Here is an 18,659-nt window from a genome sequence, read left to right as displayed (position 1 = left end):
AAATTAGCCAGTTTAAGCTGCATTCAAAGACTCCCTTTGCCTGCGACCATTTAAAGACGCATCTCTCCTTCTGGCTTATGGTCTCTTTGAAGCATGTTTTAAAAGGCAGCCTTGCAGATACTCTCGCATCTGTCTCCATATGTCCCTGCACTTACCTGCTCTTCAAACAAGTCAGTCACCTGGCACTAGTCTGCTGTCAGCCAGGCAGGTTTCTATCTTCACAGCGCCATGAAACATCCGCTATCTGCTTTTAATTGGATATCTACATTTGGTTGTTCAGCAAAAGAGGCTTGGTTGTACCACTCTTCAAAAAGTCCCCTCCTTCAGCATCTGCTTATTTTCGGTGTGAAGCAGATTTGTCAGGTGGTGAGATGACAACTTCTGTCTGTTGAAACACGAGTAATATATGCACAAAAGAAATGTGGCATCCAGTTGCAGTAAGAAACTTGCTGATATTGCTGGTGGGTTGAATGAGGGTAATATATATGTACACACACACACACACACACACACACACACACACACACACACACACAGAGATATCGCTGTGATTACAGTGAGGTACATGTGCAAAGTACAATGAGGTCTCTACATGCTAGCTTTAGCTGCTGACACTTAGCTTCATGACAAATAAACACAGCTACCAATAAATACACTATATGCCAGGGTCAATTTTTTTTACTGTTTTGTACCTGCTTACATGCAGATATACACGTTTTTACACAGTCTCTAGACTTTTGCTAGGTGGACTGGTCTGTTTACCCCTACTAGACCTGCTCGTTTTAGGGGACCCTTTTACACCCTTCTGTGGTGTAACGAAGCAATAACAACTCCTTCAGTAATACAATATATTGCCAAAAGTATTCACTCACCCATCCAAATCATTGAATTCAGGTGTTCCAACTACTTCTGTGGCCCCAGATGTACAGTGGGGCAAAAAAGTATTTAGTCAGCCACCGATTGTGCAAGTTCCCCCACTTAAAATGATGACAGAGGTCAGTAATTTGCACCAGAGGTACACTTCAACTGTGAGAGACAGAATGTGAAAAAAAAATCCATGAATTCACATGGTAGGATTTGTAAAGAATTTATTTGTAAATCAGGGTGGAAAATCAACACGTTCTCACTCCCAACTCGTCAAACGTGTGACGCATGGTCAGGCTCCCTCTGCTGCACTTATGGACGCACAGGGTACCCCTCTCGCGTCGGGAATTGACGTGAAGGGTCCGCGGAAGTGCCTTTTGTCGGTATATTTAGACATTTTCCAAATCACATTGTAGTGACGTATACAGAACACAATAAATTATATAATGTAAACAACTACCTGAAAAACAGGTAGAACAATACTTTTGTATGGTTTATTGCATTTACGGAGGGAGTGATGTATGCTGGGTAATGGCACAGCTAGCTACTGGGTGACTTTATTCACCCGCTTCGGCTGTTATCGGTCCATACAATGGGCGTTATTAGCACAAACCAGTCCCATAGATATGGGCCATCTCCTGCTAGATTGTTCAGAAGGTTGTTCTCATCCATCCAGATGGAGGATCACTAACAGGAGCGTGGAAGACTCCAGAATCCACTCTGGCTGCAATCCGGTGGATATGCAGTGTGTACAGGTAAGACCATTTAAACGGACAGCATTTATAGAATGACTATTAAAAGTCAGCGAGTGTCAGTAATGTTAATGTGGTTATGTTAGTAATACACCGAGTGCTAATATAACAGCTGTAAGATGCATTTGTAGATGTTATTACGTGTTTTACCGTCTTTATGGTGCTAGCTTAAAGTTACGGTGTAAACGTTAGCCTATATTGGAGTAAAGCTGTTCCTGTTTAAACGATGTTAGCACAGAAATATTAGCTTCTGTCATGACTGATGAAGTTACTAGTTAATAAAGTTTTCAGTAAAGTGATTAATCGCAGCCACAGACTGACAGCAAATATCTCGATTAGCTTCAGTGCATCTATAATAAATATGTGCAAGTTTCAGTGCTTCGTTGCAGGTTGCAGGATGCAGGTTATTATTACTCTTTCCTGCTGGCACACCTGTCACACCTGAGAGTCAGCTAGAAACTTACAGTGACGTGGACATCATGCAAAGACTGCCAGACTCTGTAATACTGCAAATGATCAGTGACTCAGGTTAACACTAAACTTTAAACGGCACCTCTGTGTCTCTGTGTGCTGAACATTTAGGATTGAGTCAGGCTGCATCAGCTGAAGCTGTTATTTGTATATATCAGTATTTTTTATTCAGGTGTGGGGAAAATACGTAAGACTGCAGTGAAGCGATGCAACAGATGAATCCCTGGCCAAAGGTATCGTACTTAAATCAGACTACTGATCCAGCCACATCAGCCTTTTGTGAGGTCTGTTTAAAGTAGACTAAAAGTGAACTGCAGGTTCCTGAGAGGTGGACTGTGAGCACAGAAACACATGTTCATACATACAGCTGCAGCAAACTTACATTAATTTTAAATAGATTTGTTACTCTGATGTCTGTCTCTGTGTTAGTCCTCTGACAGACTGGTGACCTGTCCAGGTGTGCTCTACCTATGACTACTGGGACAGGCTCTAGCCTCTGTAATAGAAATGTTCTGTTATTCTCATTTAAAGTATTTAAGTGCTTATGCATGTGCTTAGTTGTGACACTGTTACTGTTCAGTGAAAGTTTCTAAAACTAGATGAACTTACTTCAGCGTCAGCAGTTTGAGAAAACAACTCCCTTTACAGGTGCTGATAAGGCCAAGGGCACAAAACAGCTTAACCATTGATGCGTTAGGTTTCATAGCGAGACACGTGAAGTGTGGTAGGATCAGTTTGTAACTTCCTCCCTCTTCCTTGGAATGCATAAAGGAGCAGGAGCACGACCTCTGTGGCAGCGCTGACATGGCTGAACTGTGATGTTTGATGTGTGTTGGCGCAGTAATAAATAGCTTGATCACAGCTCTTTCTGTGTTGCAGACTTTATTTAAAAAATTCCACGACACAGCCCCCCTCCCACTGTGAACATGAATTGAATATTCAGAAGACATTTGTTTAAATAGTTCTACAAATCTGAGCTGTTGGTGTGTCCTTGGATTGTGTGGTAATAATATTAGAGCCTGCAATCTTTCTTACTGAATCTCTACTATGAGTCATGTTACCTGAGATTAATTCTATGTTTACCTGTCAGCCTGGACGAATGTGCTGTGTGAAGGAAATTAAATTAAATCAGGTCTGAACTGCGTACATTTAAGGAACCTGTTCATATTTAATTGAAATATGAACCAGTGATTTTTTTGATTGCTGATTCCAAGAGAGTCTTTGTGGAAATCCTGTTTGGCTTTTTGTTATTTCAATTCTCTTCTCTGTTTTCCAGAACAGTTCTCCACAGTCACTGTCCACATGGGTCAGTGGGACCAAGAAGCACTCTGCTAATGTGGGACTCTGACCAGCAACATCCAGCAAGACCCAGACAGCGTTTTCTATCTCCCAGCTGGAGTTTTTGTTTGTCTGTGACTGGAGAGTCAGATTTTGTTGAGCTTCACACTTGCAGAGGTAAGTCAGTTTGCAGAGATCCCTCCCACCCTGGCTTTTATGTGCTAGATTTCTTATCTGAAACAGTAATATTTCAGTGACTGCTGCTTATACCACAGGTTAATACACTCTACTGATCCCTGATGGGAGAATCATCAATTTTGGCAACAAAGAAGCCTGGTGGATGTTTGTTTACAGTCTGATGATGGGACATCATGCTCTGCATCTTCAAAGTTTGCCTCCTCATTATTATTCATACCCAGTAATGTGAAGTATGCTCATATCTACTATAACTGAACCAACCTGGTGCTCTTCATTTATGGAGGCTGTTGAGTCTGAATGTTGGATGTTGTGTATCTCGTGTTCTCTGGGCTTTGTTGTCCTCAGTCTTTTCGCAGGATCAGAAAACAAAACCAGGAGGCGCGTAAATGTTTCTTCTCCATGATGTTTCTTCAAATGTTTCTTCTGGATGATGATAAGACTGACACGGGATGCCACCTTTGGTCTTGTGATGAAGCAAAGCTCAGGAAGAAGTGGGATTAAATGGTACCCACATGTGTGCTGCTGAGAAGGATGTACAGGGGCACCTGCAGCCAAATCCAAGCCTCAGGTTAGTTGTAGTTGCAGAACGCTACAGGACTGAGACATCTAAGGCATCAAATGTTTGATTAAACGGATGAAAAAGAGAAGTTTCTTCCCTATAATTATCACTTCTTAAAATCTGTAGCAACTTCAAGTCTGTCAGCGTGCTGAGCATGCTCAGAATGTGACAATATATTTTTGTTCAATATTTAATTTCTTTCAGTTGCAATTGTTAAATGAAAAAAATAAAAATATATATTCTTATAATTTAGCAGACTAATTTATCAAAAAAATATATACATATATCTGTATTAGTTTTAATAAATTAATTTGACAGCTGTATTGAAAATACCATATTGTATTCATACAGAATCAGTTTGGTATCATTGTTTGTCTGCTCACTGATTGTTGAAACTAAGAGCTGCTTTGATCTGTTAAGATCTAAAGTATCCAAAGTTGAGCTCTGATGTTTCTTCACCCCTGTGTGTGATATGTGATTTCCTACATGCTGGCAGAGCAGAGCAGCAGTTTGTGCTCACAGATGGTGACGGTGTGGAGAGACGGTGGTGTTTCCTCAGAAGAACCAGCAGAGTCACAAAGGACACCAGTCCATCTCACCACCTTGACTTGCTGACTGATGTTCGTCTGCACTGCACAGAGGAAATCAGCTGACCGAGGTTTGTCCAGTGACGTGTTATGAAATGTATATTTGTTTTATGCTTACAGATGTGTTTTTCTTGACAGAGGCTCTGCAGAGGTTAGACAAAGCAGAGAAAACATGTGCTTTACATTTTACTGTGATTTATTGAGATATTTGTTGCCTGATGTTCAGCAGGAATGCAGAAATAGAATCAAAGGGAGATGTTTTTGATGTTTTTGTAATGATGTAAGTAAATCTTCAATATTATTTATTTGCTTGGTTATATTAGGAGTGTTTCTGAGTGAGGGGGGAGGAGTCATCATCCAGGTAAAGTGACGTAGATCCGTGGACACACTTGTCTCCCCTTTAAAGGAGACGATCCAAGTCATCCTTAAATGTTAGTGCTTTTAAATACACAAACATTTTTAAAGGACAAAAATGAACATCCAACTTTGACTGTAACACAAAATAAATCTTTGCATGTGTGTTTTCAAACTCTCAGATGGGCAGCATATCAGTCTTGGACTGTCTAACCTGCAGCACTGAATGACCACCACACATGAGCATGTTCCTGCAACATTCAGCATCTGATCCTTCATCTGTGTGCTTCTGCTTTTGGTAAGTAGAGTTACCCAACTCCAGTAACTCTAAACACATGCCATCCATTTCTGACGGCCTGGTTACTTCCTGTCAGTTACTTTAGAAACCATGTGGTCACCTGACCTAACACTGTTTCTTCTTCTTCCCCTTAATGTTCAAGTGTCACATGTCAAACAGCTGGAGAGGAAACTACACCAGTGTACTGGGATGTTTCAGCAACACGTGCCAGATGCTGTTCCTTCATGGTGACATCACCAGAGACAGCCCCACCCACCTCAGGACCTCGCCATTGATCATGATGATTATAATGATGACAGCGAGCGGAACTAAGACTGTAAAAATCCATGACCAGAATGTTTCTTTCTAATTATGAATGAATACTGAGAGCCTCTTTCTCTGTTTTGTCTGTTTTGGGGTTGTTTTTTTTACCTCATTTGTTACTAACAAAGTTCACAAACTCACACAGTTTACATTCTGTATGTTTCCATCTTTACCAGCCACACTCTAACTGCATTTAAGAAAAGAATCCTTAGAAATCGTTGTTTTTCTCTTTTGTAATTGATGATAATTCAGTGAATATACTGCGCTGCTTCCTTTTATTGCGTCACACATTGCTTTAAGTTTTTCAGTTCCAGTTATTTTTTACTGCTGTTTGAATTCTCTGAATGTTTGACCCTGTAGACTGTTTGATGGACTGCTTGTCTTCCTGTTTGTTACCGCCGCCTGTTTTTTAATAAAGATTTGGATTTCTGACTTCAACACAGCCTCTGCGTGTCCTCCCTTTGTGTCCTCTTCCTCTGTGAATGTGTTGCATGTGTCACAGATTCATTTTATTAACAGCTTTCCCACAGTGAGTTGCATCAGCATTCATTCACAGCACATTTCAGAAGGATTCAGATTAATACAGTGATTTTACAGTCAGAATGATCCTGACAGAGTGCCACTGTGAATGATCTTTCATCAGGTAAATTTTAAAGTTCAGTATTTCAAAGCAGGAGTTATGAAGAATCATACTGGCATTAGGACTAATAATATGTACTTACAAAGTCAAAGTTTTTTAATTATGCTAGAATACTGGAAGACAATCAACATTGTGTTTTCCGCATATTAATTATTCTGAAATAGAGACGGTGACCCTAACTGTACAGAAGCACTAAACAACTGACAATCTAACAGACATCATTGGTCCGAGCTGTCATGCACAGTGAGTCTGATCCTTTGCTGTGAGAGTCTGACAAGCATGTTTCTGGTCAGTTTGGAACAAATAATATCACAATGTTGATCTTTTTTTCAATATTCCTTCTCTTTTACGACATAAACTGTGATCAAAGCTACTTATGTTCACAGCATGTAATAATACTGACAGTCCAGGGCATTGTGGTCTGTTGAGCTAGGGTTAGGGTTAGCAATTCAGACATATGTAATCAATATTAAACGTCTCTGACGTGGGCCACTGTCCGCAGTGTTGGGAAATCCATACCAGGCTGGAACGAGTCAAGGTAGGTGAGCATCCACGAGAAGACACAGCAGATGCATCCTACTAATACTGACAGGACCAGGAGACTCCAGAAGCCGAGCATCTTCTCTTCAGTGCCATCCTCTCCTGTCACCCTCTCTGCCCGCAGCTCTTTGAGTATGGGGTAGATAAGGGCGCAGAGAAACCCTTATTACTAATTTGTATTATAATTCAATTTTCATGAAATATTCATATTCAGTATCGGTCCTTTTATATTATAACCACGTATCCACCCAGGCTCATGGTGGGGCAGGGCTCTGTCCTGGGATGCTTGAGTACAAGGTAATGTACACCCTGACCAGGTATCCAGTCTGTCAGAATTGTTTTCAATATTTGGTTCAAAAACACGAGTGACAACAAAAATCCAACTAGGATTCTTGCATATGATGAATGAAGTCTGTCTTTGACTGTATTGTCCAGCTGATCCATCAAACCCCCAGCAGGTAAACCTTATTCATGACATAACACGGCAACAATGTAAAAAATGAAACAGCAACAGTCTAAATGTAAAGTGCATTCTAAACTGCTCTTCAATAAATCATATGCAAAGAGTCATTCAGGTCTGTAAAACGTGAACTACAGAACCCAGAGTCTTCATAATTAAATCTCTGGTTGCTTCATTTTTCTATCCTATATCAGATACTTTAAGGTTAGGTTAGGTAAACTTGCATTCTCATGGTGAGGCAAAGTGCTTTATGTGTGTGTGTGCGTGTCATGAACGGCTATAAAAGGCCTATAATTAAAGAACAAAGCGGGGTTTGAGTTCGAGTTGCGGCAGACTGTCACTACTTGTAAATGGAACGCAGCCTCCCTACGGCGGACAGCTAATAACAGGAATCGGACACGGTCCACCCAAGTCCACAGCAACCACCATAGCAACCGCCTAGCATGACCTTAAAAACATATTCTGTCTTCATAACTATCAAAAACGTGAAATGATTTGCAAAGTGTGAAAGTGTTACAGCTGCAGAGAGCTATGGCGGTATCTTTGGAAGCTGTTAACATAGCTAATAATATACGATGTAACCATGGAGACAGTCAGTCACGTGAGCTAGCGGTGCATGTTTACTACAGTGAATAAGGTGATTGCGTCCACACGCTGCAGAGGGTAAAGACATTACTTCAATATTGTTTTATATTGATATATATTTGCCTTCTGTTGACCATCACCTCAGGTTCACCATCACAGTTTCAGCAGACAGATGCACACTGTCTAAATATGAACACATTCAAAAACTCATGTCTCAGAAATAAGCACAGCTGTTCATGTTTGTCATTAGAGTTTTATTTGTAAGAAAATTATGAGCTTCATATTGTGTATCAAATAAAAGAACATTTCACAACTCTGAGTCAACAGAAACAGGTAACAGAAATGTCTCTAATGTAGACGTGTACAGTGTAGTGTAAGCATTAAAAGATCATAAAGGAAACACTAATTGTAATAAAAAAATGAACAGGTGCTTTATAGATTTAAAAGAAAGAATCTGAAAACAACACTTTTTTGGTCTAAGTGATCAAAGTAGAAAACAGAACTGATGTTCAAGAACAAACCGTAGCTGCACTAATATTACACATCTCCATTGTTGTGGTGAACAGACATGTTGCTTTTAAAACCACATGCAGTGTGTGACCGTGACTGTTCACTGAGACCATGAACGCCACTTTGCTGAAGCCTTCGCCTTCTTCTTCTTCTTCTTCTAAATTGGAAGCAGAAGGAGCATGAGCTGCTTTGATCTACTGAAATGAAAAAGCAGAACATCTGAGCTGAAACCAGTCAGCTGAAATCATTAAGACAGGAACAAATTCAATGCAGTGTCTCAGGTGGCTTAGCCTGTTACAACTGTTGATACAAGCTAAATACGGTTAACACACAGTGTCAGGGAGCTCCAGTGTGGGAACTAGTGGCTTTAGGGCTTTAGGTTTGTAGTCATTTAACTTTCATCCATTCATTCATTTAATTCAGGAGGAAGAAATGTCAGGTTGATGCAGGCTGGTTACATGCATTTGGTCCCATGCTGTCTTTAACTAAATGACTTGGTTCACTTTATGGCTGGGCTGTATGTGAGGTTATATCATGTTATTTGGGCAGGAGTACCTGTCCCCTGTTAGACTTAGAAAGCTTCTCCATAAGTAGAGTTTCTAACTCTTCTAGCACATCTGTGGCTGACAGCTTTTTGGTGGCTCTTTTTACCCCACACTGGTTGTGAGTGTGTAAATAGCCCCACTAGTTCTTTTGGGTTGCAGTTAACTTGGGAGGAAGGGGTGGGTCTGCCATGACTAGATGAATAACAATTATCTGGGATACATAAATTTCATAATGCATGCATATATCTCTATAAACCTGCCTGAGGGCTGCCATTTTTACATTCAGTTATTTCTCTGCTGGATCTAAATAATGAATGTGTTACAGTTAAACTGACACTGATCAGTGTAAATGGCTCATTGGGACACAGAAACCTTTAAATTAAACCTGATATTGAGTGTCAAACAATATCAAAGCTGTAAAAGCTGTTTACAGTCAGAATTTATAAAACTATGATTGTAAATAAATTCAAACAAGTGAGCTTTTCTCTTTGTGCTGAACATCAACACTGTGACTTCTTAGACTGTAAGCTTTACTTTAGCACAACCAGTTGTAGAAGCCGTCACTCCAAATGTCTTTGATAACAAGAAAAAAATACCTTTTCAGTCCACGGCCTGAAGTTCTTCTCCGACATCTTCTGCCATCGGCTTTGTCTGCTGGTTTGAAGACAATAAACCACAACAAGATGATTTAGTCACTTTGTCTGCATCATGCAGCTCGAATGTGTCGTGTAACGATGTTGAATAGCCGTCGTTATCCCTCTGCTGCGTCAGTAGGATTGTACTGTACAGCATCTCATTGATATGTGAGGAATGCTAATGTAACACGATAACAGACTTACATCATTAAAACATAAAGGGCAGGAGATATTTAGATATTTTTATATTTATATTACATTTTATAGCTGACGGATATTACTAAATAGATAGAATTTACTAAATAGCTGGATGAACATGAAAAATATGTCTATAATAACAAATGACCATGAGAGCCAGTAGAATTAATTCAACTGGACACTCGAAAGACGTCCTTAAATGCTCTTTAAGTGGCAGAACAGATGAACAAACAGTTAATTGCTTACTTGAGATGAAATCTGCTCAGCTACTTTGAAAACAGCTTCTAACTGGTTCCTCCTTTAACAGGATGACTGCTCAGGGGTAAGGCCATCATGCAGTCCAGCAACCTTTATGGTTCTGCTTTGATTCACCAGGAACTATTAGGGAAACCTTCCAGCGCCACCTGTGAAAGACACAGGCATAAACACACAAACATTTATTACAGTTTTTCTCAAATGTTAAAACACAAAAGCCAATCCTGTAACCCAAATGACCAGTAGTCTAAACACATTTACTAAATGTAGCCACCATATTCCAGTACCATAAACACATGTCACATGAAGACACAATTCACAAAACACAACCCTCTGTACTCATAAATCTAAACACATTTTTCCTTGCTAAAACACATGTTGCAAAACAACTCTGCTCATATCCTCAAATGAAAGCCCATGTGATGCAAAATGCTTGCCACAGTCACCAATCTTTGAACACAGGGAACACACCTGGCGTCATTCACTACACACAATGACTCAAAATTGAAGACACTTGTTGCTAATGCTGTACCCACATGTAAAAGCAAGTTCAGAGTGCACAGTATGCTGAAGGTTCCAAACAAACACAATGGATGAAGGCAGAGTCAGGGGAAGAGGAATTTGATGCAGAGGAGGGAGAAGAGCTGGCCCTGGAAGAAGAGGAGCAGGCCAATGAGGAAGAGGAGTTCAAATGAGAGGAGGAAGAGGAGCGACCAACGAGGAAGAGGAGAAGGCCAACATGGGAGAGGAGAAGGTCCAGGAGGGAGAGCAAGACAACCTCGCACCATCATTACGGACGAGATGCGAGCAACAGCTCAGCGACATGATGCCGCACAGTGATTGTGGTGTGTGTGTGGTGTGAATAACGTAAATAAAAAAACTTCACACCCTGTTCATGTTTTCAAGATTACTGTTGTGTGCAATAGATTCTGTTTTTGCATTGAGTTGTGTTACAGTAGTGTACGTACATGCAGGATTTTCTATAGATTTATACTACTCATATGAAACTCACAAATCTAAATGCCTAATCCTCTGCAGGGATCTACGACGATCCGTTACTGTATAGTTTCTAAAATATGCATTGGCAGTTATGAAACAAAGAACCTTCTCACAAATTGAGCATTGTGTTTTCAATTGTTTTGCTGTAGTGTGTAATGCTGTGTATAGTGTTTATAGTTTTGACAGCTTCGAGCTGCTCTCTTGGTGTGGGAGTTTGAGTTTTGCAGTGGGAAGGTGTGGTTGTGTTTATGTAGCTTTAGAGAAGGGTGTTGTGTTTGGACATTGGGGGACCGGGGCCCTGTTTCAGGAAGCCGGTTTAGAAAACTCAGAGTGAAAAACGATACGCAGGGTTGAGTAACCCCGAACTGTCCAACTCGGAATATTCGGTTTCAGAAAGGCTGATAACAATTAGTTCAATCAACGCGGAGTTGCTTTAACCCCAAGTGAAGCGCGCGGACGAGGATACATAAAGCCCTGATAAGCGGAGCACAGATTAAGCGAGTCACCATGGAGACGGAGGGAAAGAAGGCGCGGTCAATGTATTTCACAGCGCTTGAGGCCGAAATTCTGATGGCAGCATATGCCGATAACATGCAAATTTCTCAGAAAAAAAGTAACACAGCCTCAGCTGCAAAACAAAGGGAGCATGCATGGCAAAACATAGCCGACAGAGTCAATGCGTGAGTGTTAATATAAACATTGATCTAGGGATTTCCACCCATTTAACACGTTATTTTATCATATATTATTTTATTTTTTATTTCATACATTTGATTTTGTGATGTGATGTGAGCGCAGGTGCAACCCAACAGGCCCCAAACGTTCCTGGCAGCAAGTAAAAATGAAATATAAAAATATAGTCCAAACAGGTGAGGTGTAATTGTATTATGAGCCATAGTGCTTGGTCTGTTTGTCCGATGTAAATCAATTGCAGTTAGAGGCTACATTAATTTTCTTTCTGTAAGCACTTATTGAAATTATCTGAGCACATTACAAGTACATATTTGCTTACTCTGTATGCTCAAATGTGGCCCGTTATAGCCAACAGAAAAAAAGCAGAGGCCCGAAAAACAGGTGGGGGTCCTCCACCACCACCACTCACAGAGGCTGAGCAGTTGGCCCTCAGCCAAAACAGTGGGCGCCCTGTGGCCGAAGGCATCTCTGCGGGGACATCCTCTGAGTCAATAACCCCGCAAGACACAAGTTCCTACATAGGGGGTAAATTCAAAATAATACATGATGTGCATACATCCTTTCTTCACAGTCACCTTTGCAGTGCTACTCATTCATTTGATAAACTCTTTACCATAATGGATTATTTTGTAGTGAAGTTATTTTCCTACTGATTTTGCCTTCCCTCAGTCTTGGTTGTCTTTGAGAGCATAATGACAATGAAGTGTAAGGTGATTGGTATGTTTGTTAATTGCCATTTGGTCCCTTGTAAGTTATAAGTGACCTGTATAAACCTCATATTCTATCAGTTGATGGTGATGGTGTACTGCATCTGGTGCAGCCTCCTGTTGAGCCAGACCAACATGCAGTTGTGAGTAATACTCCACAGATTATATGAGTTTACAGTAGAACAGCAATGTTGTTAACTTCTTTACTACAGGAAAATAATGAAGAAACATTGACAGCTGTTACAGAGGAGGAAGCAACAGAGACACTTTATGAGGTTTACATCTTTTAATACTTTGTGTACAGGAAACACAGGCGACCAATAAAGCCAGTTGAACAAAAAATCTGTTTATTCTTCTTTCAACATGTTGAGGTGATGGGTCAAAGGAAATGATTGTGACATATGGTGTCTCTGACTGCTCTTCCATCTTGTATGTCCGTGGGAGGGTCAGGATGTTCATGGTTTGGATCACTGCTGATGTTTGGTTCAGAAGGACAGTGTTCTCCTCTAATTGTGGCAATGTTGTGAAGAATCACACATGCCACAATAATGTCACATGCCCTTTCTGGGGTGACCCTGAGTCTTTGCAGGCACTGGAACCGGGCCTTAAGCATTCCGATAGTCATTTCAATTCTGGCTCTTGTCCTGCAATTAGCCAGATTATATCGCTGCTGTGGGCCCGGTTCAGGGTCAGGGTAAGGGGTAAGCAAATAGGGTAAACATGGATACCCCCTATCACCAAGCAAGTAGCCAGTGAACTCTCCTAAGACAGAAGGATACACTTCAGTTCAAATGTCCCTGAAGCAATTGGTCTTTATATATTTTAAAGTATTCTCAACTCACCATGTCCAAATTTTGTGCTCAGTGTACATTCACGGAATATTTGTGAGTCATGGACAGAGCCTGGCCACTTGGCTTCCACATTTGTGATAATGTTGGCAGCATCACATATGATCTTCACAGTGCAGAGAACACAAATTAGCATCCATTACTATAATGAAATAATTTGTTAGTTTGAAATGCTACAGGGAACTATGTACCTGCACATTAATGCTGTGGAAAGACTTCCTGTTCACATAGTCTCCTTCATTTACTGAAGGAGCAATGATTGGAATGTGAGTGCCATCTGTACAGCCAATCACGCCTGGGAACCCTGAAAATAAATGTGCAATTTAAGTAGTAGTCCAAGTATCACCACATCATAAATTAAGTTTTGGTCATCCTGATACCTGCAATTTTGTGGAATCCCTCTTTGATAAATCTTGTGGGTCTATGACCGGGGAACACAAACGAGTACAGGAGACGTTTCAGTGCAACTGTAACATTCCTGACTGCCCGACAGACGGTAGCCTTGGAAACGTGCTCAGCGTCACCAATATTATACAGAAAGCTCCCGTTTGCAAAAAACCGAAGTGCGATACAAATAATATGTACAGAACTGAGAGGATGTCCACGATGTGTCACATGCGTAATATATGGCCTGAGGATGTTATCCAAATAACTTATAGATTGTGCTGAGAAACGGTAACGTTCGCACAGAAAATCATCAGGAAATGATAAAATGTCCAAACGCGCTCTGATCACTCTCTCCCGGCGGAGAGCTCTGCGGAGAATTTGGGCTTCACGATCTACTGGCTCTTCAAGGAAGGGGCACGCCATGTCCGACACTTCCTACTGTCAGGTTTCCGACAAAGGGGCGGAGACAGTCAGGGTTAGTTGTAGTAAACCTGCTAGGGGGCAGGTTAGCTTCACGGAGTGTGTCGTCATAGTGACTCACTCAGGCTTCATCTGAACTCGCTTTGTGAAACCGAAAACCCAGAGTTTTCGTTAACTCAGGGTATACTTACTCAGTTTTTCCACTAAACCGGCTTCCTGAAACAGGGCCCTGGTGGTAACGTTTGTGACATGTGTTTTAGCATTTGAGAAAAACTGTAACATGTTCCACAGTCTTCCAGTTTGATTTTCTCATCCTGTGGACAACAACGTACATGGATGCAGGTTTATTGTTAACTTTTGTAAGGTTTATTTAGTGAACATATCCAGCTGCAGCTCCACTGTGATCCTGAGCTGGATAAGCACTTAAGAAAATGTGTCAATAAATGGACATACATCAACTTACTATATTTATCCAAACAGACGGGACCAATAATGCTTCACTGAGTCAGAGACTTTAATGTCTCTTCTATGTAAGAATGTCTCGTGCTGATATACCAGCAAACTTGACAACAAAGGTTTTTCAGACTACATGTAGCTGTCCTCTATGTCAGCTAACACATTTACATTTATGTCACACTTATTTCTGCTTTCCCATTTTATAATTATTACTTACATTTTGATTAGATACCTTGAGTTTGTAAATGATCAGATTACATAATTGGAATACAATGTATCCAATTCAGGGTTGCGGGAGGATGAAGCCTATCCCAGCTGATACAGGACAAAGACAGGCTGCCAGTTTATCGCAGGGCTAACACAATATGTGTAACAGAAAATCCACTTAAATGTTTGATATTTCTTATAATAATCATAATTATGACTATTATTTAAAGGTTTCTTTAAATAATACATTTTGATTTTTTATAACCTCTAAAATATAAACCTGAGCTGTTTCAGATTCTGACCTCTGACCTCACTGCAGCTCCCTCTTGGAAGTACGTCTGCTTCTTGTCTACCCCCAGTGTTGACCGCCTGCCCTTGATATCACGTACTGTACCTGAGGAACAAAAAAGGACAAACACTTGCCTTCATTTAAGAAGTACATTCATTCAGAGGTAATCTATGGAAACACACTAGTTCACCCTTTGGGAGAAATCAGTTCCTGTGAAACATTTCTGTAAATGAACATCATGTGGAGAATGAATGAAATGAGTTCTTCAGGTGACTCAGCAGTCCCACACTGACAAATGAAATCTAGTTAAACTATTAAGCATATTTGCTCTTCTGAAATCTGTGTTAAACAACAACAAACATAAATTAGTAACAAAAATACAGCTGAGTAGAGGCTTTACAAACCACCAGCAGCCATAATGCTAAATTTTAATCTTCAAATGTTTCTGAGCCGTCTTCAACCTGCTTTTAACACATTAAAGTCCCACAGTCAATGCAGCCTGACTCAATCCTAAATGTTCAGCACACAGAGACACAGAGGTGCCGTTTAAAGTTTAGTGTTAACCTGAGTCACTGATCATTTGCAGTATTACAGAGTCTGGCAGTCTTTGCATGATGTCCACGTCACTGTAAGTTTCTAGCTGACTCTCAGGTGTGACAGGTGTGCCAGCAGGAAAGAGTAATAATAACCTGCATCCTGAGGTTTGTCATGCAGGATTAAAGGAGCCAGGCTTTGTTCACACAGCTAGGATTGTATTTTACACTGACCCTGGGTCAGTATAAGTATCATACAGTTTAAACGAAGCACTGAAACTTGCACATATTTATTATAGATGCACTGAAGCTAATCGAGATATTTGCTGTCAGTCTGTGGCTGCGATTAATCACTTTACTGAAAACTTTATTAACTAGTAACTTCATCAGTCATGACAGAAGCTAATATTTCTGTGCTAACATCGTTTAAACAGGAACAGCTTTACTCCAATATAGGCTAACGTTTACACCGTAACTTTAAGCTTGCACCATAAAGACGGTAAAACACGTAATAACATCTACAAATGCATCTTACAGCTGTTATATTAGCACTCGGTGTATTACTAACATAACCACATTAACATTACTGACACTCGCTGACTTTTAATAGTCATTCTATAAATGCTGTCCGTTTAAATGGTCTTACCTGTAAACACTGCATATCCACCGGATAGTAGCCAGAGTGGATTCTGGAGTCTTCCACGCTCCTGTTAGTGATCCTCCATCTGGATGGATGAGAACAACCTTCTGAACAATCTAGCAGGAGATGGCCCATATCTATGGGACTGGTTTGTGCTAATAACGCCCATTGTATGGACTGATAACAGCCGAAGCGGGTGAATAAAGTCACCCAGTAGCTAGCTGTGCCATTACCCAGCATACATCACTCCCTCCGTAAATGCAATAAACCATACAAAAGTATTGTTCTACCTGTTTTTCAGGTAGTTGTTTACATTATATAATTTATTGTGTTCTGTATACGTCACTACAATGTGATTTGGAAAATGTCTAAATATACCGACAAAAGGCACTTCCGCGGACCCTTCACGTCAATTCCCGACGCGAGAGGGGTACCCTGTGCGTCCATAAGTGCAGCAGAGGGAGCCTGACCATGCGTCACACGTTTGACGAGTTGGGAGTGAGAACGTGTTCGGAAAATAAGTATTTGGTCACCTCAAACAAGGAAAATCTCTGGTCTCACAGACCTGTAACGTCTTCCGTAAGAAGCTTTTCTGTCCCCCACTCGTTACCTGTATGAATGGCACCTGTTTGAACTCATCATCTGTAAAAGACACCTGTCCACAGCCGCAAACAGTCAGACTCCAAACTCCGCCATGGCCAAGACCAAAGAGCTTTCGAAGGACACCAGGAAAAGTATTGTAGACCTGCACCACACTGGGAAGAGTGAATCTACAATAGGCAAGCAGCTTGGTGTGAAAAAAATCAACTGTGGGAGCAATCATCAGAAAATGGAAGACATACAAGACCACTGATAGTCTCCCTCGATCTGGGGCTCCACGCAAGATCTCATCCCGTGGGGTCAAAATGATCATGAGAACGGTGAGCAAAGGTCCCAGAACCACACGGGGGGACCTGGTGAATGACCTGCAGAGAGCTGGGACCAAAGTAACAAAGGTCACCATCAGTAACACACTACAACGGCAGGGAATCAAATCCCGCAGTGCCAGACGTGTTCCGCTGCTGAAGCCAGCGCATGTCCAGGCCCATCTGAAGTTTGCCAGAGAGCACATGGATGATACAGCAGAGGATTGGGAGAATGTCATGTGGTCAGATGAAACCAAAGTAGAACTTTTTGGTATAAACTCAACTCGTCGTGTTTGGAGGAAGAAGAATACTGAGTTGCATCCCAACAACACCATACCTACTGTGAAGCATGGGGGTGGAAACATCATGCTATGGGGCTGTTTTTCTGCCAAGGGGACAGGACGACTGATCCGTGTTAAGGACAGAATGAATGGGGCCATGTATCGTGAGATTTTGAGCCAAAACCTCCTTCCATCAGTGAGAACTTTGAAGATGAAACGAGGCTGGGTCTTCCAACATGACAATGATCCAAAACACACCGCTCGGGCAACAAAGGAGTGGCTCCGTAAGAAGCATTTGAAAGTCCTGGAGTGGCCTAGCCAGTCTCCAGACCTCAACCCCATAGAAAATCTGTGGCGGGAGTTGAAAGTCCGTGTTGCTCGGCGACAGCCCCAAAACATCACTGCTCTCGAGAAGATCTGCATGGAGGAATGGGCCAAAATACCAGCTACTGTGTGTGCAAACCTGGTAAAGACCTATAGTAAACGTTTGACCTCTGTTATTGCCAACAAAGGTTATGTTACAAAGTATTGAGTTGTATTTTTGTTATTGACCAAATACTTATTTTCCACCCTGATTTACGAATAAATTCTTTACAAATCCTACCATGTGGATTCATGGATTTTTCTTTTTCACATTCTGTCTCTCACAGTTGAAGTGTACCTCTGGTGCAAATTACTGACCTCTGTCATCATTTTAGGTGGGGGAACTTGCACAATCGGTGGCTGACTAAATACTTTTTTGCCCCACTGTATAAAGTCAAGCACCTATGTGTGCAGACTGCTTCTACAAACATTTATTAAAGATGGGTTGCTCTCAGGAGATCGATGAGCTTCAGCTCAGCGTGGTACTGTCACAGGTCCAGTCATTAAATTTCTTCACTGCTAAATATTCCATGGTCAGCTATTAGTGGTATTACAACAAAGTGGAAGCGATTGGCGATGACAGTAACTCAGCCACAAAGTGGTAGGTCACATAAAAAGGTCAGCATACACTGAAGCACAGAACGCACAGAGGCTTTCTGAGTCAAGTGTGACATACTGACAAACTTCATGTGGCCTTCAGATTAGCTGAAGACCAGTGTGTAGAGAGCTTCATGGAATGGGTTTCTATGGCCGAGCAGATGCATCCAAGCACAATTCAAAGCATCGGATGCAGTTTTGTAAAGCACGCCACCACTGGACTCTAGAGACGTGTTCTCTGGAGCTACAAATCATGCTTCATTGTCTGCCAATCTGATGGACAAGTCTGGATTTGGTTATTG

General features: G+C 41.2%; 2 long non-coding RNA genes across 9 annotated transcripts; one reads left to right on the top strand and one right to left on the bottom strand.

Annotated features, from left to right (window-relative positions):
- Positions 1–1,170: 1,170 nt before the first annotated feature.
- On the top strand, positions 1,171–6,102 carry LOC146711086 (uncharacterized). 6 transcript variants are annotated; one of them, XR_014920103.1, is made up of 7 exons: positions 1,171–1,247; positions 1,541–1,619; positions 3,364–4,131; positions 4,619–4,780; positions 5,033–5,140; positions 5,246–5,361; positions 5,504–6,102. It is a non-coding gene; the product is annotated as an uncharacterized LOC146711086 (long non-coding RNA). The 6 variants fall into 6 exon arrangements; XR_014920101.1 differs by lacking the exon at positions 1,171–1,247 and adding an exon at positions 2,246–2,320 and having other exon boundaries at positions 1,311–1,619; XR_014920104.1 differs by lacking the exon at positions 1,171–1,247 and having other exon boundaries at positions 1,315–1,619; positions 3,364–3,542; positions 3,641–4,131.
- Positions 6,103–8,296: 2,194 nt separating this feature from the next.
- Positions 8,297–16,700, bottom strand: LOC146711085 (uncharacterized). 3 transcript variants are annotated; one of them, XR_014920098.1, is made up of 5 exons: positions 16,218–16,700; positions 15,052–15,143; positions 10,024–10,181; positions 9,541–9,598; positions 8,297–8,596 (listed from the first exon to the last, which is right to left on the bottom strand). It is a non-coding gene; the product is annotated as an uncharacterized LOC146711085 (long non-coding RNA). The 3 variants fall into 3 exon arrangements; XR_014920097.1 differs by lacking the exon at positions 16,218–16,700 and having other exon boundaries at positions 15,052–15,181; XR_014920099.1 differs by lacking the exon at positions 16,218–16,700 and having other exon boundaries at positions 8,297–8,593; positions 15,052–15,181.
- Positions 16,701–18,659: the final 1,959 nt, after the last annotated feature.

Source organism: Copadichromis virginalis, linkage group LG4 (assembly GCF_057382275.1).
Source record: "Copadichromis virginalis isolate Kocher_CV1m ecotype Utaka linkage group LG4, C_Virginalis_male_GT1.1, whole genome shotgun sequence".
Lineage (NCBI taxonomy): Eukaryota > Metazoa > Chordata > Actinopteri > Cichliformes > Cichlidae > Copadichromis > Copadichromis virginalis.
This window is presented reverse-complemented; position numbering and strand designations above follow the sequence as displayed.